At 45.6% G+C, this 17,239-nt stretch overlaps 1 long non-coding RNA gene across 1 annotated transcript; it reads right to left on the bottom strand.

The window, feature by feature from the left end:
- Positions 1-5,588: 5,588 nt before the first annotated feature.
- On the bottom strand, positions 5,589-6,715 carry LOC119282059. Its single transcript, XR_005138620.1, has 3 exons — positions 6,646-6,715; positions 6,130-6,244; positions 5,589-5,801 (listed from the first exon to the last, which is right to left on the bottom strand). It is a non-coding gene; the product is annotated as an uncharacterized LOC119282059 (long non-coding RNA).
- Between the last annotated feature and the right edge of the window lie 10,524 nt (positions 6,716-17,239).

Genomic DNA, 17,239 nt, shown 5'->3' with positions numbered 1-17,239 from the left:
GGATCTTCCTCATTGAGACCCAAATAGAATTTTTGATTCTTCCGAGTGCGATAGAACCACTTCTCATCTATGTGGATGACATTGTACATTCCATCAAATGTTGGCTGTTGTGGGATGCTTAGTGGCTGAAACATAGACAAACAAAACTTAACCCTAGCCCTCTTGTTTTCTTCTGTCAATGTTGATTTGATGGCATTAGAATGCCGCCTGAGTCTGCCCTCCTTCAAACGCCTGAATAAGGTAGTCTTTGCCATGTTCAACTCATTAGCAAGATCTTGGAGACTTGTTCTTTTTCTTAGATCAATATCCTTTATAGCATCTTCATTGAAAGCAATCCTCTTGCGGCCACAATTCTGGGTCCTCTTGCTCAAGACTCCCTGCAATCCACCAGCCTTCTTTCCCTCCAGCCATCTCAGTTGTATAGTTCGCAAAGGAATGTTTGTTTCTTCGGCAATAGCTTTAGTAATTCCATGATTCAGTTTACCCAAAGAAGACCTCTCCAAGATCATGGCAAATAGATTTTGCTTTTCTTCATCTTTGTACTGCCTTCTCTTTTTCTTGCCTTCATTTGCAAATAAGTGGCATCATACATTTATTACATTGCTAACTATATGAACAATCATGCAGGAACCAGTACATGTATGCATGAAGCAGTACAAGCATGCATGATCCAGTATACATGACCACTATAAGCATGCATGAACCAGTATCCATGAACCAGCACACATGCATGCATGAACCAGTACATGCATGAATGATCCAGAATCCATGAAGCAGTACGCATGTATGCGATCAGTGCAAGCATGCATGATCCACAATGTATAGCACACATGTATGCATGAACCAGTACAAGCATGCATACCAGCTGGAGCTGGATGTCCCTCGTCGTTTCCTTCAACATTTTCAGCATCAACTCCGGCGTCGACTACATCAAGTTCAACATTCAAGTCAATGCCAAGCATGCCACGTCCGTCGTCGCCGCCGCTGCCGCCGCCGGACTCCACATTCAAGTCAATGCCAGTATCGACATGAACGGAAGGTTGGCCGAGGCCGGCGTCACCGAGTGGAGGTTGGCTAGCCTGCCACCTAACAGTTGGTGATCTTCCAGTGAGTCCCAACCTCGTTCGTCCGCGTCCGCTCTGGCCATGACCGCGTCCACGGCTGGCGTCTCCGCGTCCACGGCCGGTGCCTCCACGGCCGGCGCCTCCGCATCCACGGCCGGCGCCTCCGCGGCCGGCGCCTCCGCGTCCACGGCCGGCGCCTCCGCGGCCGGCGCCTACGCGTCCACGGCCGGCGTCTCTGCGGCCGGCGCCTCCGCGTCCACGGCCATGACCGCGTCCAGGGCCAGGCTCAGCTTCAGCATACACATGCTCGTGAGGTTCGTCCTCTGGCAAAATAAATCAACAAACCAAGGTGGTGAGCAAATGATCAGCAAGAAGACGAGAGCACCAACAAAAATATGAACCTCGGCAGGGAGAGAGGACGTACCTTCATCCGAGACAATCAGCTCCAGATCGTAGTCTAGCTCTCCGGCAAGACCGCCGTAGTCTTCTTGGACATCTTCCCAGTTGATCTGGTTGTTTAAATCTAACTGTGCCATTGCAGGGTGAAGAACTAGAGAGAAATGAGATGCAGAGAGAAAAATGGTGTACTAGTACACTCTTGGTCCCGTCCTAGAGAGCTGATTCAAATTTGAAAAGGCTGAGCGGGCGTGGGTGGGGCTGGCCACGCAGACGTGGACGCGGGAATGCGCTGAACTTTCCCTCCAATTTCTCTCCGTGGCGGGATTACACGTGGCTGAGGTGATGTGCACATGGGGCTGGACAGAGTTAGTGGAGGGGTATATTAGACCAAAGTACATGTGCCAGCTCACTCATTGGTATTACCGCCGGAAACTATACGCACTATAAAACGGAATGGAGGGAGTAAGAAACAATTTCTGTTTTCAGGGGCGTACCTGAAGAGATGCCAATTGTGTCCTTGCAAAACTAAGCTCTCAATCTGAACCAGTGAAAAATTCTCTACGTCGACACTCAGGCGGAGCTGCTGTTGCGGTGCATTCGTCTGTTGGACAGACGTCGTGGAGAACTGCTACGGATTGCGTGGGTGTGATCGAGAAGACCAAGAGACTGGAGTGTGGGCCTGACTAGTTTTATGCTTATGCCTGTGTTGCTTGGTATGTACAATAAAGTGAGGCTGCTGATACTAGATAGTTTGATGTTGGGTGCTATGCCTCCATGGGATTGTAACTTTTTGTCTGTTTTTTGCTGAGATGTTTTTGCTTCATTAATAAAATGGTGCGGGAGAAACCCCTTTCATTCAAAAAAAAAACACTACAATTTTCTTTCACAATGTAGGTTGTGGTCCGTCAACAGGCTCTGTTAGAAATGGCCAAGTATCTCCACTTCTCCACTACTATTAAACAATCAAACAAGAACTTTCCTAAACGCACCTCGCAAAACGTACACAGACCCAATACCACCACATGATCATGCTCACTAATCACAATTCAACGGCTAGCCTTGTAACCTGATATGTTTTTGGTGTGCACTTACTGATTTAATTTGGCTGACCATACTCCACCGCGGAGGAAAATAGAGACCCCACACGCACTCGACCAAACCCCCTATGATCACGCATCACATAGGCCATCCACTACTGTTAAACAATCAAACAAGAACTTCCCTAAACGCACCCCGCAAAACGTACACAAACCCAATACCACCACATGATCATGCCCACTAATCACAATCCAACGGCTAGCCTTGTAACCTGATATGTTTTTGGTGTGCACTTACTGATTTAATTTGGCTGACCGTACTCTACCGCGAAGGAAAATAGAGACCCCACACGCGCTCGACCAAACCCTCTACGATCACGCATCACATAGGCCACGCAAGAAAAAAAACATACGTATATATCCCATAAAAATAGAAACAAATCCCCAGGTTGATCCCCTCGCCACACGGAAGCTTCGTCGCCTTGGTGGACAACGACCTCGCCGCCCCGGCAGCAGCGTTGTCTTCCTGGTCGGCGCCCTCGCCACCCTGTACCCACCCATAAGTGTGTGGTTGTTCCTCCATCACCTCCTCACTGAGGTTGATCCCCTCGCCACACTCAAGCATCGTCTCCTTGATGGACGACGACCTCCCCGCCCAGTAGCAGCGTTGCTATCCTGGTCGGCGCCCTCGCTGCCCTGTACCAAATGAGACTAGATTACATCATAGTTGAGGATCTTCTTCACAAGCAGACTACTCATCCATCATGTTAACCTCCTCACTATGGTTGATCCCCTCGCCGCACATAAGCATCATCGCCTTGGTGGACGACGACCTGGCCGCCCGGCAGCAGCGTCGCCTTCCCAGTTTGCGCCCTTGCTACCATGTACCCACCCTCAAGTGGGTGGCTGTTCCTCCATCACCTCCTCACTGCGGACAGGCCGTCGGCTCCCTGCACCTCTTTCGCCATCCTCTGAAACATCAGGCAAGGTTTTAATACATACTATACATCTCTTCTTCTTTTCTTTTACTTAGAATGGACAGTAATGTTTACATGGTGCGCTTCATGCCTCTATCCAAAACAATGTTCTGACTAGAATGAGCAGATTCTGGAGTAATGTTTACATGGTGCGCTTCATTTCTCTATCCAAATCAATGTTCTGACTAGAATGAGCAGATTCTGGGTTTTCAAGTGCATATTTCAGTGAAGTAATTTTTGGGTTTTTAAGTGCATATTTCAGTGAAGTAATAAAACAGTACTGTCATATTACTCTAGCATCGCATCATGGATTGGACCAGTTTCTTGTAATTAATTTGAAATAACAGCTCGCTCAACTAAGGGTGCCATGGTTACAAAATACAGTCTGCATGCGTGGGTGGAAGTTCTAATCAAAACAAGCCAACCATCAACTAATCCATGATAGTGCTGAGTTGCTGAGCCGCATATCCTACATCATAGCATCTAATCTGCATGCCAAATGCCTTTATGACAAGACGACGAAGTAAGTATATGTAGCTTTATGACAAGATGATGCTGGTTTAACATGAGTTTCTATTATCTCCTACAACCAAGGTGTGCACTTCATATTGTAGATCATAGATGCATACATACATTGCATAAGTGTTAAAGAGCATCTAGAGATGAGGTCAGGTGGAAGTGTGTTCTTACAGAATGCACGCATGTCTAAGATGATAAAGGAATTCAGTTGTATACAATTTGACGCACCAAGATGAGTATTAAAGAGAGCTACAACTTATTTGGAACATGGTATGGTGAGTCACAGTTCCGTACATATTACTATGAATTCAATCGAGGACAAATGTTTGTATAGATGGGACCTCAACTAACAGAAACCCTTTTTCAGATATTCATTCTGGTAAACATTGAAGACTTTCATAGGTAACTAGCAGTTATAAATACAAGGGTGTGATGCATCCAGGTGGTCGACTCACTAGGAACAGGAATTCACCGCAAGGACCTCACTAATATGGTTAGTTATTAGTCCTGCTGCACCATTTTTTGATAGAACAATTTCTGTTATTCTTCACTTGTGATGTTAATACTTTGTCATTTATTCATGCAACAGCCGGAAGGACTGGAAAGTGTATTCAAATTTGCATCGGTTCCATCGGACTAAAATCAGATAAGTGGAAGGACCTTTTTTTTGCATGGTAATACGTGTCTCATTCATATTATAAAGAACAAAGTACAAGTCATGTAAAGACCGACATGACAAAACTGAAAAGATAACAGGACATCTCTGAGCTTGACACCAACGCCCATCACCTGCCTCCGGCACCACCACAACAGCCCGAAGAAAATAATGACGAATCACCTCCTCATCCGAGCTCGACGCGGCTCCATCGCTGATATGCAGCTTTATGGACCTCCAAGGTGGCTCACCAAAAGTGAAACCCTTACCGTTGAACGAATCAGGCCGGGGCAACACCCCGGACACGCCATCGAACTCCAGATCTAGCAACCCACCACGACTAAAACGCCGAAGGAGGAAACCATATCTGCCATCCACCAACCACGAGCCCAGCACATGCTCCGTCTTTCAGATGTCGTCGATGCAGACCACAATCTGCATCCGCTCCTGGACTACCTCCCAAGCTCCGCGCCGACGCTGGAGCAAACGTCGTCGCAGCGGCAGAGTCCGAGGACACACGTCCACCACGAGGATGACGCCGCCGCTGCACCATCCTTACTTGAACAGACTGGTTTCCAAATCCATCCCCAATCATAGGTCCGATGGCCTCGTCAGGGAAGGATCTGACGAATCTTTATTCAACGTTGTCATCGTCGCCGCCGAAGCAAAGACGATGAACAACCTAAAAACCTAGACTACGAGAGAGTAAAAACGATCCACACGCGTGGATCCGGCGACTCTCCTAACCACCGACGACCGAGGTCGCCGGCGGAGGGGAGCCGCCAGAGAGCGGTGTTGGAAGATCGGCCTCCCCCTGGCGGCGGCTAGGGTTCCAGCCGCCAGGGACGAGAGGAAAACAGTACGTGTACGTGTATCGGTTGAAACTTTATCCCCGCGCATGTTAAGTGGAAGGACCTAGACATTTCAACATGGCCAAGGCAAGAGCGTATTAAGAGCACACTGCAGACAAATGGGTATTCCTCCTAACTCAACGCTTATGTGTTTATTGTATGCGCCCATTAATCGCATTAGAAAGGAAATGTCCCCGCAATTACGAATAGAGTATGCATATGCACGTAACAAATGAGACTAGATGACATCATAGTTAGGGGTCTTCGTCACGAGCAGACTACTCATCCATCATGTTAACCTACAGTAGCAAACCATCACAAGTTAGCAGTCTGCTTAAATATAAGATGGAGGGACCAAAATCACTTTAATTGCTATGTGCATGTTTATCTCTTGTTAGTTCCAAATTTCTTATCTAGAAACATCACTGAAATCGTGGAGTCCAATTTCATTCCTGATAGAGAATAGTGCAATTGTAGATTTCAGTGGCACAACGACTACTCTTAGTAAATTAGTGGCACGACTATATCAGAAAGAAAATCCATACGGGCAACCAAATCATCTATAACAAAACTAAAGCTTGACATGAGATACTTGTCAGAGTATGTTTGTGCAAGTACAATTCATACATGCATCATGGGCGTATCCACCTTCTTGACCTCATCTTCCGTGAGCATCCCATCAACGTTCTTCTCGCAGCTTCTTGACCTCATCTTCCACGAGCATCCCTTCAATGTTCTTTCACTTATAAAAGAGAAAAACTTATTAGATTTTGCATTATGCTGAATATTTCTTGTGAGGGTGACGAGGCTTGTGTGCAGAGGATGCTCTGTTGTTGTTGTTACACTTGTCATGTGTGCTGCTAGACATACATAAATACATGACCAAAATGAGATTTAGTTGGCTGTGCCTTGTTTGCAAAGTCTGTCCGGTTTGCAAAGTCTCATGTGCATTCATGTTTTCAACCTGAATTGATGCCAAAACTGAATGGACTGGCCAGTATAATCATCTGTCAAACCAACCTCAGCATGGAGAATTTTGATTTTATATACGTACACTATCTAAATCATATCTTACACAACAATCAGCTCAAAACACCAACTAAGTCAGTGTCCGGCGATGTGGAGGGTGACGGGTGGGCTTACCAGCTGCGGGCGGCACGCGGAGCGGGAGTTCTCACATTGGGCCAAGGCGAGGAGTTCTCACATCGGGCCAACGCGAGGATGAGCGCGACACCAGCTCCTTCCTCCCCCTACGCGGACCGACGGGCAGCTGGCCAGTGAAAGAGAAGCGCCCAATCTGCTGCATCTGCTGCCACAGCCACGGATCCGGTGGAGACGAATCCGACACCTCTGCATCCGCCTCAGACGCCGCCTTGCGCTGGGTCGCCCGATAGAGCTCGAGAGCCTCCTCGGGGACTACGGCGCGGCCGGATTCGACGAGAAGGGGCCGTCTACACCTAGCGACGGCGATGGGGAAGAATGTCAGTGCATGCGGCTTCTCTCCTTCCTATCCTTCCGCTCCCGCTAGCAAAGATTTGGCGCCGGCGGCAGAAGCAGCTGGGCGCGGCACGGGCGGCAGGCGCAGCTGGCCGTGGCGCGGCAGCAGACGCAGCGGCAGATGCAGAGCGCGGTGCGGGCGCAGCTGAGCTTAGCGAGGGCCGGCCTGACGAGGTCGATAGGGGTAGCGGGGGCGGTGGAGTGAGTGTGCATGTTGGAAATGGGGAAGGCGGACAAATATGCCTAGCGGGGGGCGGTGGAGCCAGTGGGCAGCGTTGTGAACTTTTTTTATAAACGTGTGTGTCCGGGTCTGATTTTTGTTATCACGAGGAGTTATTACATCACAAGGATTTATTTAGTCATGACCATTTGATTTTTTAAAAAAAATTATAGTTATTCTTATTTTAGTTTTGTAATTATGTAGGTCATCTTGTGGTCTATGGCTTCACGGGAGATATTTTGTCTGACACACCTACACAGGCATATTTTGCTATGTACACTTTTAACAATACAATTATTTTAGTAGTATACCATGTGAATTCACTTGATAAACATTTAAGACGTGCGTTGTACGTGCATGTTTACTAGTGTCCTTTAAAGAAAAGAAAAATACCGCAAATCCACATCCAGTATCCAAGAAAAGGAACTTCTCCTTAGCAAAACAGATCAACCATCATCTGTACATTCAGTTGTCCTGTTTAAACAACCAAATGTGTTCATTCAGTTCAAAAAAGCAGAGAGGCATATGACATTTCAGGAATTCAGTTTGATTCTGAGCCACATTACATTGTCGAAACCTGACATCATCCTTCTCCATCGGAAGATCTAGCTGGCTACGAGAAACATACCGCCGTGCTGTGCAGTACAGGGCACGAACATGCTCGTGCCGATCTCATCATTGGGATGATGGATGGTGGGCTGATGTATAAACACGCAAGTGGAGAGATTCAGGCCGGAGTCGGACCCAAACCAAACCGATTTCTAGCCAGAAACAAAGCTAAACGAAAATAAAGATTGGCATATATTGCCCGAGTTCCCTATTCCCCGCTGGCTACGTCAAACCATCTCCCAGAACTGGGTATCTTCTGTATGTTCTCTTTTATACTGTTTTTTTTATGTTCTTGTATGGATTTCTTTAAGTTTTTTTAAAAAAATCGTTTTCTGTTTTTCCCCTGTATTTCCTTTTTCCTTTGAATATTTTAAGCCATTTCAATTTATTTTTATTTTCATAAAAATGTTCGCAACTTAAAAAGAATTGTGTATTTGGAAAATGATTATTTTTCAAAAAAAATCGGACTTTCAAAAATTGTTCATAGATCCAAAATACGTTTGCTCTTTTCCAAATTTTGTTTGGAGTTTCAAAAAATGTTCACATTTAAAAAAAACATTCTGTCAAACAGAGTTCACGTTTTCAAGAACTATTCATGTTTCCGAAAATTGTTTGTGTTTTTCAAAAAATGTTTGCATTAAAAACAACGTCCAGCATGTCAAAATTGTTCATGTTTTCTAAAAGATGTTCAAAGTCCAAAAAATCATTCACATTTTTCTGAAATAATCTGGGATTTTAAAAAATACATTTTCAAATATTCAGCTTTTCAAATTTGTTCGCAATTTTGAAGAATATTTTCGATTTTTCCCAAAAAAGCTTCAAATTTTGACGTTGTAGCTTTCTTAAATATTTTGCGCTTCCCATCAATCACCAGTAGCCATCAGTTCTAGTGGCTAGCAGCACACGTCTAGTATTGGAGGTCGAGTTTGATTCCTCGCAAGCGCAATGCATTTTTGGGATTTTATGTCACCGCTACAAAACACAGCTCGCTTAGCCCCAATGGGCCGGCCAATCGTGTGGACTCCTATGCGATGCGCTCCTATATGACATAAAAGGTGTCATATAGGGGGTCCCTATATAGCCCCAGTTCCCTCCTTCGGCCATGGATTGTCAAACACTCAGAAATTGTATCCAGAGTCCAGGACGCATTGCATTTTCTTTTTCTTTCTCCTCTTTCCCCACTAAACAAATTGTGAAAATTTTCATAGAAATTTTAATGGATGCTTATCAAGCTAGTATATCCAAACTTACCCATTCTGATGCTGAAATATGTCTATATTGTAGGGGGACGTACCATGAATAAAAAATTTGCCATACACTATCGCACCCAGAACACTATGAAGAGACGAACAATGATAAATCTCACCAACCAGAACGCAACGGAAATAAAATAAATTGTTGAAGTGCGATGATTCCCGCAGCTAGGCTATACCTCCCAGTCACGAGAATTTCTCCACGATGATCCGCCGATCTAATCCCTCTATACCCAAATATAAGGTGTGTTAATTTTTGAAAAATCAAACTTTTCTATGTTTGACCAAGTTTATAGAGAAAAGAATCACTAATAACAATACCAAATCAATATCATCACATTCATCACCAAATACATTTCACATTTATTTACTTTATTTTGAAGATGGTGATATTTTTATCTAAACTTGGTCAAACATAGAAATCTTTTACTTTTTATAAAACCAATACACTTTATATTTTGGAACGAAGGGGGTAGTAGCGAAGTAGACGGTACCTCCGGGGTATCCACACATCTAGAGGTACGGCAACATTCCGTGAGCCAGCAGAAAACTGCCGAGAGAACTATCCACATATTAGATAGTGAAGATCTTTATCTGTAAGTGCATCAAGTGTCCCCTTAATGGTTTCGGAGTATTCAAGACAAATGGATTAAAGGACTAATATGTTTGTGAGTGTACACAGGTGTTATAGTCCCTAAAGATTTGGTTTAACCGACGAAAGATGACTCCTAAAAATGTATTTCTTCAAGTGAAGAATTTGATGCGGCCTTTGAAGAAATTGATGTGTAGCCTTGGAAGCTTGAAGACTTTGTTTTCGTAATTTCTTTTCTTCTTATTTGAAGTCATAGGAAAAATCGTACTGCTTAAAGGGGGTCTAGGTGATACATATATCATTTTCCAAAGTGATGCTCAAACATATACGCACTCTTGCCTCTTCAAGTGAAGCCTTTGGAAATCTTCGTTATAGCTGACGAATTTGCTAGCGACAGAGATGCAATTGGTCTGGTCGCTCATGAATTTGGTTAGTCTAAGGAGTTATGATTTTGCCAGTGCGATCTGCATATCGTGAGAAATTGAGTGCCCCGATGAAATTGAGAGTTAAATTTTCCAACCGTTGCTGCACCACGTGCTAGCTGTCAAGTGGATTATTATCCTAACAACGGTCATGTCTGAAGGGGCATTTATGACAATTCACGACGGGTTGCCCCTGGCTATAAATAGCCACCCCCACAACCACTTATTGGTTGGCTGCTCTAGAGAGAATTTGACACTTGTGATTTGAGAGCAACTCTTTCTCTAACGACTTTGTGAGAAACCTAAGTGAGGAAAAACCCAACCAGAGCCAAAGTAATTGAGCATCATTGAAAATTCTGATCTATGTGATCCGACGCTTGTTACTTTTGAAGACATTCATTCTTCCAAACGGTTAGACGCCATGTTCTAAGCACCCAAAAGTAATTGTGGCGTGTCGATGAACAAGTCTGTGAAGGTTTTGGAAGTCTACATTGAAACCACGAGTGATTGAGCGAGGTCTGTTGTGACCTTAGCTCAAGAGGAATATGGTGAAGACTTAGTGTCTTCAAAGTTCAAGTCAGCTGCCTTAACCAGACGTGCAACTGATATAGCAACTGAAACTGGTCTAGGAAATCATTGTGTCATCTCCAAGCCCATCTAGTTTCAAATTCCTCACCCTTTACTTTAAGTTATTCCACTGCTGAAAAGTTTGTGATGTGCCTTCTCAAGAATTTGAACTAAAGAATTTCATCATGTTGTTTATCATTTTTCAGTTTATCTTCTATATGCTTGAATGCTTGTATGATTACTTATTTTTCACTTGGATGTATCATGTATGCATGTTTTTTGTTTCTGTGATCATTTAGTTACGCTCGCGTTTCTATTTCTACACTCTGATTTTCATCGAAATCATCAGAGTTTGACGAATTTCCAACCACCCCCTCCATTCCCTCTGAAAGTAAACCCGCGCTTTCATTATCGCATACAATCGGTCAGGGCACAATCTCATGAGCTGGTGTGCTCCATTAATGGCACAATATATACTCACCATCTAATGTGTATCAAACAAATAAATCATGCACTATATTACCATATTCTTTAATAGATTTTTTTGCGAGAAACTTCTGAACTATACATCATCTATCAAGATAGTAAAACAAACACCAGAGGTACAAATTACATTTAGGTCCGCAGACCACCTAACAACGACTACAAGCACTAGAGCGAGCTGAAGGAGCGCCACCGTCATTGCCCCTCCCTCATCGGAGCCTGGCAAACCTTGTTTTAGTAAACAATCGGGAAGTCGTCATGCTAAGACCTCGTAGAACCAGAGCACTCGAATAGCAACAAGAAGGAAAATAGTATATCAGAAGGTTGCAACCTATATATAGACACACAGACGCAGACGAACGAAAATTGGATCCAATTGAATCCACCAAAGACAAACACCGACCTAATCCAACAAGATCCGCCGGAGACGCACCTCCACATGCCCTCCAATGATGGTAGAAGCATCGCCGGAACGGGGGCTAGGCGGGAGAACCTTATTTCATCCTGAAGAAGCCGCCTCTGCATCGTCATCCCGAGCATGGCACAAACCCTAACAAAACTGAAAGAAACACCTAACAAACTAAATATTTCTGGCAAGGGTCGGGATCCACCACGCCTCCATCATAAGAGAAGAGGTGAATCACCGAGACGCAGAGGAAACCCTAGGTGAGAGCCCATGGGGTACTCAATCCTACCCCCGTAAACTGGGTAACTTCTTTGATCGAAATTTGTAGTCGTACTTTTCAAGTCCTAATTTTTTTTCTCGCAATTTTTGGGAATGGATGTTATATGAGAGAGAATATATGCAACAACAAATTGTTGCTCGTTACACAAAACCATTGCAAAAGTGAAAATGTCGTTGATCATTACACAAAACAATTGCAAAAGCGAAAATGCCATTGCTCATTATACAAAACCACTCCGAGTGATCGGTTTTACCCACGACACCTTTCTGTGGGTGCGGGTGCTAATCGAACACATGATCAGCATCGAGCCTCTTGGTGCTCATTACAGGGAAACAGATATGTGGGACCCGCCCGTGGGGTCCGAGGTGACGACACACCGGGCCTATGGATAGACCTTACATGCCGGGCCCACCTTGGCCACGGAACAACGGCTCAACCAGTGCATCGAGCACGCCCGCACCGCGTCGCCCGCTCCCCCTCCTTCGGATCCCGCTGGTACGATGTCGAACACCTAGGCCTCGAGCCCCCGCAGCACGCCGTCGTGCCGCCACGCCTTCCACGGCGAGCCGCGGCACCTCGCTTCCTGTTCTCTCGTACGCGCTGATTGCTGGCACCGCCGTCATGTACGCGCGGGCCCTAGGATCGAGATACTGCATCATGTCACGCCGGCAGGACGGGCACGTCGGCGCCGTGTGAAACCACTCGAGGATGCAGCCTCTGTGGAAGGCGTGCGAGCAGCCGGCCAGCCCGGCGACGCGGCCGCCGCCGGCCAGCTCCTCCATGCAGATCGGGCACATCGCCGCGCCACCCTCAGAAGCACGCCGGACAGCAGCATCCGTCGTCGCCTCGGCAGCCTCGCACGACAGCAGCAGCGCCTTCGCCTCGTCGTACACGCTCGTCAGGTTCACGTGCATCCACACATGGCAGGCGTAGCTCCCGCCGCGCTCCGCGCCGGCCACGATGCTCTCCACGAGACCCGCGGGCACGAACTCGTCCCACTGGCATTCCTCGGTACGGTCTCCGCCGTTGTACAGCATGAGGCGCGGCAGCACCGCCATCAGCATCCGGCGTATGGCGCCGCGGCAAGCGCCCTCGCTCTGGAGCACGGCGGGGCCGCCTTCGACGGGGAGCGTGAGCTCCTTCCCGTCCAGTTCGTCGTAGCGCACGGTCTGCCTCGTCCTCCTTCCTCCTACGAAGCGATCCTCGCTGGCGATGAGCACAGAGCACCACCGGAAGCGCACGGTGCACGGCTGGTCGCGCGGCATGGCCTCCAACTCAACCGGTCGCGTCATCTTTGAGTCTATGATTTCCATGAAAGGCTGCTCGCGCTGCGGCTGCGATCCTACAGCCATTGTTGCAGCTATCGAATTGGGATCCAGACATCCAGTGGTGATTCTGGACGTGGAGCTGGAAGTTAAGTATGTCGGCTTAAAGCCGCCGGCTGATCGGAATAGCAGCTCCCATCGGAGTCCGACTCTGAAAAGGCTGACGAAATCAGAAAAGGTCCCGTTGTTCCGTGACCTTATATAACGCCGATCTATTACACGTATCTGGACTTGGCAGGCACGACGCGATCCGATTACGGTCTCCCAAATCCGTCGAGAAAATCAAACCATGGCCCGTCGCGGCGCCGTCAAGCGGCGGCCGTGGTCTGATCTTCCCGCCGATCTCCTCGCCGCCATCTACCTCAGGTGCTCCCCGCCGTACGACCGCGCGCGCTTCGGGGCTGTCTGCAGGTCATGGCGGGCCGTCGCGTCGTGGCACCCGGCGCGGCCGCCTCTCCCGCTGCTGTTCTGCTGGACCGGCGATCGCAAGCGCGACCGGAACATACGAGCGTACAGCCCCGTGGACGGCAGGGCCTTGCGCGTCCTGCTGCCAAAGATGCTAAGGGGCAAGAAGTTCGTCGGGTGCTACGACGGCGGCTGGGTCGCCGCCACGTCAAGGCGCGAGCGTGACTCCCAACTCCTGATCTTTAATCTCTTCTCTAGGGCCCAGGTGGCGCTCTCCGACAATCAAAGGAGTATCGTCTGTGCGTGCCCGGATGCCTTCGAGGAGCCAGACAATGGTCGGACCAGCCGGGCACCGGTTGTGAAAGTCATCTTCTCCGACGACCCTACCTCGAGCGGATGCATCCTCGCCGCCATTACCAAGAGGTGCAAATTAGCGCTCTGCCGGGTTGGCAGTCCAGAAAACATCTGGACAACACGGGGGTGTGGCCTGTACACGGAGAGGAAGCTCGTGGACATCGCCTTCTGCAACGGCCAACTTTTCGGGCTCACGGTCGGTGGCTGTGATCTGTACAAGTACCGCATCGACCTCAACGAAGGCGCTCCGGTGATCACCTTGGTTTATCAAATTCACCAAATCCCCTTTGTACATGTGCCTGGGTGGGACTATTGCCCTAGATACATTTTTGAGCTGTGCGGCAAGCTAGCAGTGGTGTCAGAGGCCAATTCGGCACTCAAAGGCTATGAACCTTGCTTTTTTAAGGTGTTTGAGCTCATGAATGAGACTACACCGGGCAGATATACATGGGCAGAGGTAACCACATTGGGTGAACACGCCTTGTTCTTGGGGCCACAGTCCTCTAAGTTGGTGCACGCGTCGACGGCGGGCCGGCATGGGAGGTTGGAGGAAAACCGCATCTACTATCATATGCGACAACAGCACAACCTCGCTAGCCACAAGGAGTGCTTGACCAAGTTGGGCCTCGGCAGCTGCAGCGTCTATCGGGAAAACCAAGGTATGAATCAATGCATGGAGACGATCACCTCGGAGGGATACCATTACAAAGATGACAATGGTAATGGTTGCATGTGGCTTCTGCCTTCGGAGTTATGTTAGTTCATCAACACAATGTGTGTGGATTATTCTATTATTCCTACTAAAAAATTTTGGTTAGCTTGCTGGAGAATTTACTGCTTGTATTTGTACAAAGATACTATTACAGCTCTAGTTAAATTTAAATTTGAAATGTACAAATATGGGCCGCACAATTGTACACAAGTATCTTTCTCTAATCTAATACTCCCTCCGTCCGGAAATACTTGTCGTCAAAATGGATGAAAATGGATTTATCTAGAACTAAAATAAATCTAGATACATCCATTTCAAGGACAAGTATTTCCGGACGGAGGGAGTAATAATAAAGCACGCAAATTGCTTCTGGTCGTACGTCGCGGAATTTGCCCCTAGAGTTCGCATAAATTACCCACATATGCCATCGGTAAGTGGAAAGAACCATTCTTTTTTTTCTTTAAGTCGGCCGTTGCTTTTGATTCAATAAGCTGTTATCCCTCCCCGCAAAAAAAAGCTGTTATCCCCCAGCAAATTGCAAGGGCTTGGCCAGCCAGACTGGCTGGACCCTGCCTCTTTCACCTAGAAGACCTAGGTTTGATCCCACAATCTGCTCTTTTACTCCCCTACGTTTTTTCTTTTTTTTTTCTTTTGGCTTTATTATGAAATACTATGAATCATAAAAAACACTTATATGCAGACTTTGAAAGAATGTTAATCATGCACTAAAGAAATGTCAAACTTGTATAGAAAGAATGTTGCCATTATATATAAAAAATTACAGTGCATATAGAAAAATAATAATATAAATTAATGTGCATAGAAAAAATATTTTCTGATGTATAAGAAAAATGGATACAAACATATATAATGTGTATGGAACGAAGTAGACATAAAAGATATAAGTTTTCAAAAATATTGTCATGTATTTGAACAATGTTAAACGTGTATATAAAAAATAATCCTGATGTATACAAAAAATGTAGAATGTGTATAAAAAAGGTAGACATAAAAAATAAATGTGTTTTGAAAAATGTTGACCATGAAATTGGAAAGTATTAAATGTTTATATATAAAAAGTTTCTGATGTATACAAAAATGTACAATATTGCTGATACAAGCTTTACATAAACCAATGGCTTGACTTTAATTTTCATATTGTTTTAAATTGTTTTCATAATAATTTTTAAAAAATATCAATGTTGATATGCAACCTTGAGCATTTGGTATGCATGTCCTTACAGATTGATTGTTTTTGACGGAGTTGTCTAATATGTTTGCTACCAAATTAAGACTTGACTTGTATTACAAAAAAGAAAAAACATATATCAAGGAGGCAAAAATAATGCTCTTATGCAAATGCTATCACGAAATAATAAAATGTATTTTGTTGTTTTCATCGTAATGCAAATATTTGTTGGGCACCACCCAGGAGGAACGACAACAAATGCGTAAAGATATACCTGCAACTAGATAGATATTTATATTGTCTAAATTAGAAACACCTTGAATACACTTCAAAATTCATCACGTCTTTATGTTTTGGCGCAACATCACTTATCATGTTGTTTTTCATGTGGCATCGTGCATGATTTCAAGAGATTTACTGATGTCTCAAGAGTGAGTATGAGAGGTAATTTTTCTCTCCCACTGCAATGCACGGGCATGTTTGCTAGTATTTAGATAAATGTCCGTCTCACAAAGATTGCAAATTTCTTCCCACCCCAACTTATGTTTGTATCTAAAAAACAAGTGAGGAAAACCCCCTTACATATCTTTATTATTTTACTATTAATAAAGGGTAATTGGTACTACCTCTCTCTCTCAGTTTACAGGGCGCGCGCGTACCCCTAGGTCGTTAATTTGACCAACCTAATACAAGTCATATATTACAAAAAGTATACCAATATAAACTTTAGATGTTCTATTTTCAAAAGATATAATTTTTATGTTATATAGTTTATATTAAGGTGATCAAATTGGCAACCTAGGTATACGCGTAGGACTTGTAAACTGAAACGGAGGTAGTACGTTCGCTTTGCTTTCGAGGTTAGGTCTCCTTCCTGCAACATACATCTCCCTCCCGTCGGTTTTCCTCCCCTACCACAGCTTACGTCCTTCCCTCCATTCAGTTTTATTCCCATATCTCCCTACATATACAATCCTAAGGCACACATTAACTCAATCAAATCACCAAAACCTCAACTAAATAATTAAAAAGCCCTTGCCTTCCCCCACCTATACCCAAATCGAATGTGTCGGAGAAGGTGGCGCGGCTGAGGGTGGCACGGACTGATTCTGATGTCGAGAGCTCTTGTTGATGACGGGGCGGGTGCGGATAGACGCAGCTCGGAGCAGAGTGGGGCAGCGGGGGCTGCCTAAATTTGTTGAGAGTTGTTCTTCTTGAAGCCAAAATATGTTAGGGGGTGGCCTTTTCAGGATAAAATAAATAAATTTTGAGGGATTTGCTAACTAGGGAATCCCAAACGAAAAAAATATTCTTTCATACAATGTGTTTGTTTTTTGTCGCTAAATACATTACCTCTTCATCCATGCTTTGCTTTACTGGAGCACACACACATGGGCGGAGCCAGGATTTGGGTATAGGGGGG

This window comes from Triticum dicoccoides, chromosome 3B (genome assembly GCF_002162155.2).
Source record: "Triticum dicoccoides isolate Atlit2015 ecotype Zavitan chromosome 3B, WEW_v2.0, whole genome shotgun sequence".
NCBI lineage: Eukaryota > Viridiplantae > Streptophyta > Magnoliopsida > Poales > Poaceae > Triticum > Triticum dicoccoides.
The sequence above is the reverse complement of the archived record's forward strand: the minus strand, read 5'-3'. Positions and strand labels throughout refer to the sequence as shown.